Below are 14,075 nucleotides of genomic sequence, written 5' to 3' on the forward strand. Positions count from 1 at the left end.
AGATGGCAGTGCAGGTCTGACTAAAACATGGGCTATTCGATGTCAAGCTACAAAATGTTTTATATTTGGCACATTAAAAGAATATGCTACACTTTGGCGTCCCATAACGTTTTTCAAGCACCTGAGCAACAAATTCCCATGGTTTTGTTGCGATACCAATAGGCTATATATAACACTAAGAAAAATAAACATTAGGCTATATGTTGATTTGTACAGAGCACAAAAGGGACAGATAACAACATTTCTTTGTACAGATAACAACGTCATAAAAACCATCCCCATTCACACGGATCCGCGAAAACAATTAAAGACTAATTAACTTCACGTTTCCTTTACAGAGCACGCTAGACCTACACTAAACACGTAGGCTAATACGTTTACAAAAGTTTGCATTTTTAGGCCCCCAAAAAAGCATAAAAATGTTTTCTCGGGGAACACATTTACTAGAGGACGCAAAAGTATCGAAATATATTTTTTCTCTCATCTCATATAACCATCCTTTCGGGGCTCCGTAGATTTTCTTGAGGTGAGCCAATTTACCAAAAGCCATGCATCGAACAAAATATGTGACTGCCACGAGCCTGACGACATATCCTTGTCTAATGAGTGATTTTACCGTATACCGACATGAGAAAATGCTCACATTTTTAAGCAAACATATGTTGTGTGTTCAGTATTTTCTTTCGGCTGTTTAGAACTAACAATATCGATGCCCAATCCACGAATGAATAACAACTCTTTTGAATCGGTTTCAATGAAATGGTCTACTTTATAATGGCTTGAATCGGTTCGCGATCCAGGCTGAATCATTTGGATAGCTCAACTCGTGCTTTCACTGCATCGTTTGAAACTTTTCTCGCTCAACAAAAACTGCAAACTTTAAAACACCGAGAACAAAACGAGCGCTTAATGCAGTCGGATATTTACTGTAGGCTACCGACAATCCATTGAAACAAAATCTGCAAACACTATTGTTTGCCAGCGATGAAGAAAATCTTTATTAGGTTCAAGGCCTGGCTACAAAACTTATTACAAAATAAGGGTAGGCTTACACATTTTTTTATTTGATGGAGGGGGTCGGTGCACCAGTGAACTAAAATCCCCTGGTATGTATAATTTATAAATAGTTAAATATATACTCTTTTTTTTCTTTCTTTTTTCTTCTTTTTTTTCTTAATCTGTTATATTTGTAGGTATTTTTTTGGGTGTTGCATGCACTTCATGGTATAGTACGGTGGCCGAGAAGTGCAAAAGTGGTGAGTCCAGCGTGAATTTTGTTCATTGATGACAAAGGCAACTTCTCTGTTTACACGAGATGTAATGCTAACTTCACATGCTATTGGAATTATCGTAATATTAGTTTCTAGTTAAAAAATTGGACATGAACTCAAGTCAAAATTTTAATGCGATAAGCTCGGAAGTAATCACGACTTCAGAAGGTGGAGGCTTGCAAACATATGAGAGTATGCTAAGCAATCATTTATTTATATGATGTTATAGTAAATTTTATTTGCAGAGGGTAAAAAATCCTACATTGTTGCTTATAAGTAATGATTAGAGTTGATAGATATTGTATGGGCAATTGAATTTGCGGTCTACCACTTTGTTACTTTCATGCACCTTTAATTTAGTTTCCGCTGCCATATTTTGCCTAATCACTGAACATCTTATTTATTACTGCATCAGTGAGAGGTGAATTTAGTTGACATTGAGGCCATAACAGCCTTCTTTGTGTTTGTTTATAATTTTTCTTTTCATTGGGCCAAAACAGAGGCGTCTCTTCAGCAGAGGTGGACAGTAACAAAGTACATTTACTTGAGTACTGTACTTAAGTACACTTTTTAAGTATCTGTACTTTACTTGAGTATTATTTTCTCCAGAAACTTTTTACTTTAACTTCATTACATTTGAAAGACAAATATCGTACTTTTTACTCCACTACATTTGTGTCAAGGTCCTTGAGTAGAAAGTAGTAACGTCAGTCAGGGGATGATTTTGGTTGCAGAGGTTGCATTTTGGTTGGAAATGAAAGTCGGATTGACGTCAGCATCCGACGTTGGATTTTGTTTGGAACGTCTGTCCAACGTTGGAGATTAACGTCAATCTGACGTTGGAGATTAACGTCAATCTGACGTTGGATTCTGACATCAACTTGATTTTCATTTTCACCGTTGGGTTTGGTCTCCTAAATGCGAATTTTGTCATTGTTTTGGAGCACACTAGCTTATAGATAACAGTAAGGCTAACATATTAATACTAAAAGTCAAAAAACTTTAAATAGGGCATTTTTTGAGGGAACAGCCATTTGGGTGTCTGAAACCATTGTGGACGTTATTGAGTGCACTCATTCAATCTCACATTCAATCCCACTACTGGAACTGTGTTCTAGAAATAAATTTGATAATGATATGAGGGTAGCAATAGATTCAGAGGCATAAAACTGTAAGTATTACATACAACAATGCAACAATAATAAAACAATGCATTGACATTTACTTTTTACTTTAGATACTTAAGTACTTTTAAAAACACTTTTACTTGTACTTTTACTTAAGTAAAAATCAGTCTTTACATCTTTTACTTGTAACGGAATAATATTTGACCAGTAGTATCTGTACTTTCACTCAAGTAACGAAGTTGTGTACTTTGTCCACCTCTGCTCTTCAGAGAGAAATGCTCACGTTCATTTTACCATTTAATCAGGAACTGATTCTCAAACCATTTTTGAGCAGCTCTGTCACACCCATCATTCATGAATCAAAAGTGGTTATTGTTAACATTGGCTTAATGGCTTCATTGGTCATGCTAATGCAAGATCATTATGGTTGGCAGTTCCGGCAAATTGATAACTAATGTATTGACTTGATGTTTGGGGTTTATTTGCATATGCAGTTCTCATCTCATCCCTCAGTGGTAACTTGCCAGCAGGGAGAGAGAACAGAGCTTGGACATCAGATGGCAAATGCCCAATATGTGCCACTGTGTAAGGCCCAGAGTTTTAGTGGATGGCTGAATGGAGCAGAAAGTTTTAATTGGTTTGTGGACAGAATGAGAATGATAAATATATGCATTGTGATTTTTTTTATATGGATTTTCCATCATTCTGAAAGGCTCTACTTCGCTGACACTGCAGCATTTGAAGGATTTTTAAAAAATGCAGTAACTTAAATTTTAGAGTACTAATTTTGTTCACAGAGTGATAAAGTACGATAAAAAGCACAAATTGCACTTTTGATTCACCTCATAATTCGAATTGCACTTCAAAGGCTTGATGGACTTGTTTGAAGTTATTTCATGTAATTTTGGGAGGAGTACTCTCATCTAATCTTCTAATTAATACCAAGGTATAAAAACAACCTCTTACCACTTCCCGTTGCCAGTTATTTCAGCATCCATCCTCCTCCCCTTCTTCTCCTTTATTTTGCCTATGTAATGGGGGGCAATCGGAGCTCAAGTAAATCCTCTCTAAGCCGCTCTAAAGCAGACAGCAAACCAAATGTTTACCACTTATGCTGAGATTATATGGGCACACAAACTCATGAACTAAATTTTAAAAGGTCTAATTTCCTTAAATTACAAAACTAGAGTGCTTTGATTTTGATGTGAGGATATGATTCAGCAGCTGTAAGAAAGAAACTACCTTTCTCCTATTAAAATATTTGTTTTCATGCCAACAAAATCCGATCTCTGTGAGCAGCCATTTGATTATTTCTTTTAATGCTTATTATCAGAAATATATTTCAAACTTTCTGTAAGCATTCCCATTCATCTTAATGACAGTTGTATCTTCTCACGTGGTTTGAGGAGCAGTGTGGAACAGCCTTATTATGAGTAGTGAATGTTCAAGTGCAATAGTTGTACATTAAGCATGCATGTCCGAAACTCCAATTCATGTTTATGACTTCCTAATGAATTTATCACATTTTCAATGGAAGTGGTTAGGTTTGTTTGGCATTGTCACACTAGACTAAAGGATGCATTGTATTCTGCAGTGTAGCATCCAGGATCTACTGTACATGAAAAGGTGTGTCAATGAGTGTTTGAATAAACCAATTCTACCACACTATTACAGTCAAACCAAAATTTATTCAGACACCTTCAACATTTCTCACATCATCACAGTTTATTCGCTATAGTTTAGAAAATGGTAATAAAATAGGACAATAACTCAGAGTTATCAAATCAGTTGATATTTCACTGGTTTTGGCCATCCTTCTGTTAGACCGTCTCACAAATAAATTAGGTTGAAAAGCTGTCAGCTGTTAAATTTAAGTACACAGTTAGATAATACCAATTTAAGTCAAGCAATTACCAAGCACTGCTTCATTTTGTTCAGTCTGGTGTAAAAAGGTTGTATTAGCAGTTAAAGAAAAAACACTTAAGCTAAACAAGGTCAGGTCAAAGTGTCTGAATTATTATTTTTTTGTCCCAAATTTTTACATTTTTTACTGGTAGTCCAGCGTATGAAGAATTTTTGGGTATAATATGTCACAGTTAACTTTATTTTGTTATCCTGACTTACATAAATGAACAAAAGTGTCCTACACCCACTAGTAAAAAAATATAAAAAATGATATCTGGTGTCTGAATAATTTTTGGTTTGACTGTATGTATAGCAAAGCTCAGACTGGCATCACTGTCCATGTGTTATAGCCCGTGGTCAGCATGTGAGAGTTTCGGGACAGTTGACCTGTTAGATCACATTTTCTTTGATCAGATGCATATTTTAGACCTTGCAGTCATTTTTATGCTTGTAAACCTTTTTAAACATGCAAGCAAGGTAAAATGATCTGACTGGCTAATATAGAGGTTTTGTAGAAATTGCAAGTATGTCTTGTTATAGTGCATATGGGGATTTTGGTACATCTAGTCTAATATGTGCCAATATTCATAGTTATTGCAAAGTGCCTAAAGTAGAGAGAATTTCAATGATCAATTGTTGACTCATAATTATAATTGTAAATGTCATTTGAGATGCAACACAGACCAGTTTGGTATGCTGATTGCTAGCCATTTTTACTGTGTTTTGTCATGTCAAGGACACTGCCCACACAGTCTTAATTAATCCTACTCTTAACTGCTGATGAGGAAGTACAGTTGAAAAAGGATGGCATTCTTAATTTTTTTACATTTCTTCTTCTATACACCTTTCAGGTCAAGTTCTTTGAGCACATGGCACTGTTGCCATGGAAATGGTAAACAAACAATGGACTTACTTCCCAATCCTTACTCTACATTTTAACAGGGTCACATTCCATTAGTAAGTAGGACACGTGAGTTTTCCAGCCCGGAAATCAAGCCTGAGATGGCTTGGAGATCTCTCACATGGAAATCTCGGCTTCAGGGAACAGCACTCTCGTATAGAAATGTTAAAAGATTTTTTTTATCTTCGTTTGCCAATGTCTTTTCTTAGAACAACGTGCTGCATGACATAACCACACAGCTGTTTCTGCCTGGAGCAGCTCTACACATGCTGTAGGTGGCAACTCTGTGTGTTGAACTGATAATCACTCTTTTGTGTGTTAAACACAATCTACTTAATACAGACAACTTCATTATAAAGAAATACAATATATATATATATATATATATATATATATATATATATATATATATATATATATGCTAATATATATATGACAAAAATACTATTATAAACTAGATTAGTGGATAATTCAGCAGTAAAATTGACTCTAGAAAAATCACGAGTGCACAATCATTTTATACAATCTGAACATTTAGTGGGGAACAAATAAGAGACAAGTGTAGTACTAAATCTGGTAAACAGGTGGACAAAGTACACAACTTCCTTACTTGAGTGAAAGTACAGATACTACTGGTCAAATATTACTCTGTTACAAGTAAAAGTTGTAAAGACTGAGTTTTACTTAAGTAAAAGTACAGAAGTACTTGTTTTTAAAAGTACTTAAGTATCAAAAGTAAAAAGTAAATGTCAATGCATTGTTTTATTATTGTTGCATTGTTGTATGTAATACTTACAGTACCGTACAATACAGTACTTACAGCCTGCCTACCTACCCTCATATCAATATCAAATCTATTTCTAGAACACAGTTCCAGTAGTGGGATTGAATGTGAGCTTGAATAAGTGCACTCAATAACGTCCACAATGGCTTCGGACACTCAAATGGCTGTTCCCTCAAATAGTGCCTTATTTAAAGTTTTTTGGCTTTTAGTATGAATATGTTAGCCTTACTGTTATAAGCTAGTGTGCTCCAAAACAGTGACAAAATTTGCATTTAAAAGACCAAACCCAATGTTGAAAATGAAAATCAGATTGATGTCAGAATCCAATGTCAGACTGACGTTAATCTCCAACGTTGGACAGACGTTGTATTGTGGTTGAAAATTGTGTTGATGTCAGAAACCAACATCAGTCGGGTTCTAATGTCAACCCGACTTTCATTTCCAACCAAAATCCAACGTCTGTCCGACGTTGGATGTTGACGTCAATCTGACGTCAGGTTCTGACGTCAACTCGACTTTGATTTCCAACCAAAATGCAACCCCTGCAACCAAAATCATCCCCTGACTGAAGTTACTACTTTCTACTCGAGGACCTTGACAGAAATGTAGTGGAGTAAAAAGTACAATATTTGTCTTCCAAATGTTGTAAAGTTAAAGTAAAATGTTTCCAGAAAAAATAATAATTAATACATATATAATATATATATATATATATATATATATATATATATATATATATATATATATAATATAAAATAAAATATATAATAATAAGTAAATGTACTTTGTCCACCTCAGCTAGTAAAATGTTACACATTGCTCTTGTGTAAAAAAACCAAGATGATAAAATCAAAAATATAAAAAAATGTAGGCTATATGCCTATAGGCTACTATAAAATGAAGACATTTTTAAATGTATAGCGCAGCTGGTTAACGAGGCAGCAACATATGATAGATAGGACAGAACAAGAAAGGCTATTAATAATCTTTCATTGCGCAAAAGTATTGTGATATGAAAGGCTCCATTATAGTGCGGCACAAAGCGCTTATGCGCATCCCGATACGCTTGAAGCAACATGGAGTCACAGCGCGCATTGAAAAGTTCAAAGCACTAAGGAATGCGTAGTGTATTATACAATATACAGTATATATATCTATGCAATAGTTTATTCAGCCTTTTCTTTTAACAGTTTTAAATTTCAGTTACTGTGCGCGTGAAGAATATATAGAATGCTCTGCTCTCTACTCCATTATTGTGATCTAACAGACACCTGGTAGAAAGTAACATGATTAAGGTCAGGGCCGAAAGGTTGTGACAATTATAGGAAAAATCCAGCAGTTATACTATATAGGCCACTGTTGTATAAATAATTCTAATATTTATATTAGTTGTATGCCTGAGATTTAAATGCAAACCACAAAAACATGCAATTTGTTTAAATATTTTTTCCAAATATGCTTCTCTTACCTCCTTAAAAATGGTTTAGTCCGATCTAAAGTATTCACTAATTATTCAGTCAGTGACAAACATTAGATGGACGGTAGTGAAAATACAATTACAGATATCAAGAATTATAGTTTTTACTAGTTGAAAATTGTTGATATCAAGAATTTGCATTTTAACTTGTGAAAACAGTATTACAGATATCTAGAAATGTAATTTTTACAGGTAAGAATAGCTATGGTCATGAGTTTATGAATATTAATGAGAACTGGATTTCCCATAGCCTATTCCTCTTTTAGCGCCAGTAGGCTATAGGCCAAAAATGGAGGAAGAACATCCAGTCAGAGAAACGCCTCCTTGTTTATTTATTTATTAGTTTGTTTGTTTTTGTTTTGTCAGTTTCCACAAATCACTTCACTCGATGTTCTCTTTTATTCTGGACGACAAGGGCAGTGACTGTAACATCGAGCGTATTTTGCAGTATTAAACACGTATTTATACTGATTTGATCAGGCTCCGAAAATTCTTCAAAAAGAACACAAAGAATGGCCTTCTCAGCTGCCATAGTTGCAACTCTTGCGTCATCAGAACAGGGTGTCCAACCCACCACCGTTTCCTTTTAAATACGTTTTGAAACTTTTTGTCGGGGCTGAACGCAGCCCAGGTCAGATCATTTGTGTTCTCGTTTTTGTCTTCAAAACTATTTTTTTTTTGTTTTCTTCACACTTTGTTCTAATGCATCAAATGAAAACACAATACAACCAAAACGAAAAATAAAACATTTTTGTAAACCTTAGCTACCATTTGAACAGTTAAGTTCTCAAACTTTTTAGAGTATCGTACCCCCTAAGGCTTTTAACATCTTTCTGTTGTAGCATCTGGACCAATCAGACACACACAAATTATTCATTATATTTAATGAATATATTCATTATATTTTCTATAAATAACCACAATGGGTGTAAAATTTCCCTCCAAAGGGAAATCTTCTCATTGGCTAACACACTGGCAGAACCCGGTGTCCTGTTACAGGATCATTACGATTGATAAGACCTTTTACGACCCCAAAAAGGAATTTGCAGAGGGCTGTGACGCTCACTTAATTCTTACTGAGAAAGAGAAATAAACCCTGTTAATCCTATATATTCTATAAATAACCACTTGAGAAATGTGTAAACGTCTCTAATTTTCCCATCTCATGATTTTCCTTTTATGTGTTTTGGCTTTTGTATTGTTGTAAACTCTATTGGATTAATGTTTCAGACTTTGCATACTATGGTCAACCAAAATCATGTGTGTGGCATGTTTGGTCTCTATGAACTCCAATCTCCAATTACATTTTGCTAACTTTTGTGACGCGTTAGTATTATAAGAATCTTGAAGATTCTTTTCATAAACACCCAATGAAATTACATATTCAAATGCCCTGCTAGAACACAATGGGTCGTAAAATTTCCCCCCAAAGGGAAATCTTCTCATTGGCTCACACACCTCCAGAGGGTGACATCTTCACACTTTAAAAATCACTGATCACAAGATCAGCTCTCTTAGTCCCTTTCTGAAATGCTGACGTGAAGATGATGCTGAACTAGAAGTTCTAAGGATCCCCAAGCTTGTGCCAGGCTGTGGCCTTGTCTTTCCATTCACCAAAGATCCTCTGACTACCACTGGTTTCTCTCTCATCAAGACCACATCAGCAAAGATCAACTGGAGCCTCAACAAATTGCATCAGGACAGTTTAATTCAAATGGGCGAGACATGCAAGTATCAAACTTAGTCTCATTATTTGATACTTCAGCTCTCTTGGTAAACTGTTTGTATGTGTATGTTAGAGTAGTTTACGTTTAGTCTAGTTAATAAAGTTTTGTTCATGTTACACGTAAAGTTGTCCGTGTCTCAAGCTCATATCTGGAGTCTCTAATCATAGATCTTGACTACTTGCTCTTAGTAGTACTGTAAAGTAATAAAGACACGCCCCGGAAATGTACATTTCTTTGAATTAATAAACAATAAATTCTTGTCGGTTATTGGCTGGAACACTGTTTGTTATGTTTCGTGGTGCAGGTTGGCCCAGTTTGTTTTTGTTGCCGTTTGTGGAGCCTGGGCTGTCTACAGAGACCGTCTTTTTTTACAGTGTGTTCAAGGGACAGGCAACTAGCAGATAGTGAGGAGATGTTTGCTGTGTGTGACAAAAAATGTTTCAGCCTAAAAAACGTTTGACATCGCTTAGAGCACCTTTAAGGTGGGGTAGAATTAAATGAACACAAAAGTCAGCATTTTGTTTGCGTACTTACTTCTGTCACCTCACGTACCCCCAGGGATAGGGGAGAGTGGGGCACAACCTAACGCGGGGCTAGTTGTAATACCCTTGTTTTAAATACTTCCACACATGCTAGCATGACGAAACTTACTGTATTTACTAGATGCCATATCAACACTACAGAGAAAAAAATGCGCCAAAATTCAAATCTTTGGAAGATATCAAAGTCTCTGGCACGGACACCACCGTCTCCGGAAAGGACACCACCGTCTCCGGCACGGACACCAATGTCTCCGGCTCGGACACCACCGTCTCCGGCACGGACACCACCGTTTCTAGCACTGACACCAACATCTTTGGAACGGACACCACTGTCTGGAACGGACACCACCGTCTCTGGCACGGACACCACCGTCTCCGGCACGGACACCACCGTCGCCAAAAAGGACACCACCGTCTCTGGAAAGGACACCACCGTCTCTGGCACGGACACCAATGTCTCCGGCACGGACCCCACGTCGCCAGAAAGGACACCACCGTCTCCGGCACGGGCACCAACGACTCCGGCACGGACACCACCGTCTCCGGCACGGACACCAATGTCTCCGGCACAGACACCACCGTCGCAAGAAAGGACACCACCGTCTCCGGGAAGGACACCACCGTCTCCGGCACGGGCACCAACGACTCTGGCACGGACACCACAGGCACGGACACCACGGACCCCACCGTCTCCGGCACGGACACCGGCACAGACACCACCGTCTCCGGCACGGACACCACCGTCTCCGGCACGGACACCACCGTCTCTGGCATGGACACCAACTTCTTCGGAACGGACACCAATGTCTCCGGCATGAACACCGCCATGGACACCACAGTCTCCGGAACGGACACCGGCACGGACACCACAGTCTCTGGAACGGACACCAAAGTCTCCGACACGGACACCGGCACGGACACCACCGTCTCCAGCACGGACACCAAAGTCTCCGACATGGACACCGGCACGGACACCACAGTCTCTGGAACGGACACCAAAGTCTCCGACACGGACACCAAAGTCTCTGATACAGACACCACCATCTCCGGCACGGACACCAAAGGCTCCGACACAGGAGAGTTGTTGTATCCCAGTCGATCAAGACGTTCTTAAAGACAGGTTGAATTGTTATTTCGCTGGGAATAAGAAAACTACTGTCTACAGCCTGCCGAGTACTGTCACTTTTCATTATCGGTGCGCACCACAATCGACCGAATGATTACGTGGTCAAAATCCCTATCTTTTTACACTTTTGTAAATAGAGTTTAAAAATTGACACGAATCTCAACGCATTGCATTATGCACATGACCTGCCGGCTGATGATGTATTTTATTACATCAAGAAAACACAAATACATTTATTAGCTTTATTTAATAATATATTACCAGTTCCATGTTATCTTTATTAGAAAATAAGACAATAAATGATTTTATTTTTTAAATTTGACTGCATTCTTGTTCATTTCTAAATGTTTACTTTTTGATTTATGAATTATAACAAACTGATGGGAAAAAAAACATTTTACTGTTACTTTTTTAAAATTGGTTTTATTATTATTTAACTATTTATTTTGTTCGTTTTTATTAGTTGTAATTTATATATAAACATTTAACTTTTAAAATAAAGGTTTTACAACAACATCACCATCTTCTGTTATATGTGGGCCTCCATGCTCATCTATTGTACAGTATATGATATTGGTGGAGGGTGGTGGGGGCCCACATCAATATTTTTTCAGGGGGCCCCGAATCTTCTAGCTACGGCCCTGATTAAGGTACAGCAATACAGCCCAATAAATATTCATTTCTACTTCACATTATACTATAGAATGGCTTCTGAACACTTATAATGCATGAAAACTGTATGGTGCTTTATAATGTTTGTGTGCCTTTTGTGGGGCTTAACAATAACACAGAATAGTATACGCACAATATCGGATTTGGATCAGCCTCATCTAACCGATACCCGATCTTGTAAAGAATGGCAGAATCGGAGCCGATATCGATACTGAGTATCGGATCATTGCATCCCTAGAATGAATGCAGAGGAAAAAGTGATTTTCAAAGGGGCTGCACTTTCTCAAGAAGAAAGAGTGTCTGAAAGCTGTTCTTCCACCAATACATGCCCCGCATTGATAAAATGCCTTGGCAATCAAATAGTAGTCTTGGAGCTGTGCCCTTACTTGTTGGGCTTTGCACTCATCACAGTGGATGGCCATCCGCTGGAGTGGAGTGGAGTGGGTTTTGTGGTGAGTGAGAGAAATGTTGGTCTCTCTGGCTCTAAAAGATTTCAACTTTGCACTAGAATATGAAGAGAAAACATCTTGAATGGGCCGTTATGGTGTCTGGTGACGAGGTTTTTCTCCTCTCCTGATTTTCAAAAGAACTGTCATCTTGTGATTATTTACCTGTTCATTATTGTGTTCAATGAAGTCATTTCACAAATCATTTTTATCTGTCACGTTATTCTCTCCACAATAACCCTTTGAAAATCAACAGAAAAATCAGTGCTTGGATTTTCAAAGCAAGACTACAGAAAAGGCCAAATGACATCGCCTGAAGGCAGAAATGACATGCAAGAAGTGGGTTCTATGCGCTGAACGGGGTTTCTGCGCATCTGAAAAAGGTCTTAATTTTCCCCTACACAAATTAAGGTCTTCAATCAGAGTAGAGAGTCTTAAATTCATAAAATCATGGCATTAAATGTTGCATGCATTGCAAAAAAGTAATATCTTCAGTATCCTCAGTATTTTTGTCCTGTTTTCCAGTAAAAATCTCTAAACATCTTTAAATTAAGATACATTTACTTGAGATACAAATGTAAAATTAAACTAAATTAATTGAGTTTATGCTTGAAACATGAACAAGAAAACAAAAGAACATTTGCAGATATTTGTTCACTTAATTTTGATAAATTTCTCAGACTCTAAATTAAATGCTTCTTGATTTAAGAATGGCAAAAATACTGAGGAAGAACATCACTTTGCAGTGTGATCAGAAGGTACAGTAAAAGTTTTCCTCATATTCTAGTGGTTGGGAGCAGAAGCATTCAAGCTACGTTTTTTTGTAAAAATGAATTAAAAAGTAATGAATATCTGTTGGAAGTTGTATTTTCAAACTCTGAAGTGTTGTGCTTCTCCTTAGACATTTACAGTTAAAGAAAAAATGTACGATCTGTATTCCCTTTTTAATATATTCCTTCATTTTCTTTATTTGGTCTTAAAAAGGTCTTTAAAAAGTCTTAAATGTACCTCCAAAAACCCTGATCGAAAAATCTACAATTAAATTGTTAGAATGATTGAGAAATGCTTTCTATCCTCGCTGACGTTTCCCAAGATGTTAACAGCCATGTGTGAATGTCATAAAAAACTGATGAAAGAAAATAATGCGAGTTAAATGTTATTAAAGCAGTTGCCATGATCACTAAAAGGAATATTTTCAAAGAATCTGACTGAATTGTCATTTTATATTCAGGTTATTTATATTTAAGTCCATTTTTTGTCATAATGGTGCCAGATACTGAGGTAATGGGAATTAAGAATGCATAAATCTCTGCTGGCAAACTAGACTCGTCAGATCAGCTCACTGACAGAATCTTGGACTTTGCATCAATTAAGCGCATGCAAAATTCTTTCTTAGGATGGTTTGCAAATAGTTCGTAAACGTTTTCTGTTCTCATACCAGCATATTTAGATTTTTTTTTAAACAATTTGTATGATGTCAGACAATTTCAGGAGGTTTTTAAATCACGTAACAAGGATCAGTATGTAAAAGTAAAAAAAAAGTATTATTTATATAATCAATGGAATAATTTATTTTCCACTCACAGCTTCTATCCATCATGAGGGCCAACTGTAACTACATTTCTGAGCATTTCTTTTTATTAAAAGGCATTATGATATTTTTAGCATTTATGGCATGGAACAGTATTATGTCACATCATCTTATCTTCCATCCCATGTTAAATGTCAAGCAATTATTATGATTTACCAGCATTTCAAAAGGCTCTGTCATATAACACAGGATGTTAATTATCTCCCTCAAACACACACAAACAGTTCCTCTTTGTCTTTTTGGGTGCTTGTATGGGGCGCCGCTTTGGTCAGCATGCTTGCCTGGAGCAATCCCAGATGAAGAGTATAATCTTCTTATTGATCAGTGAAAAAGACCCGTGGATAGTTAATTTGTCAATTTCATTAGCCATCTTCATGCAGAGATCTTTGTGTTTTTATTGACTTATTTATTTATTTTAGATAAAGCTTGATTATTGCTATTTCATTATATACTATCTTTAAGAATCAAGCCCAGCTGAGACAACATGCTTAATACTCTGACACACA

The sequence above is a fragment of the Abramis brama genome (genome assembly GCF_963993115.1).
Source record: "Abramis brama genome assembly, chromosome: 10".
NCBI lineage: Eukaryota > Metazoa > Chordata > Actinopteri > Cypriniformes > Leuciscidae > Abramis > Abramis brama.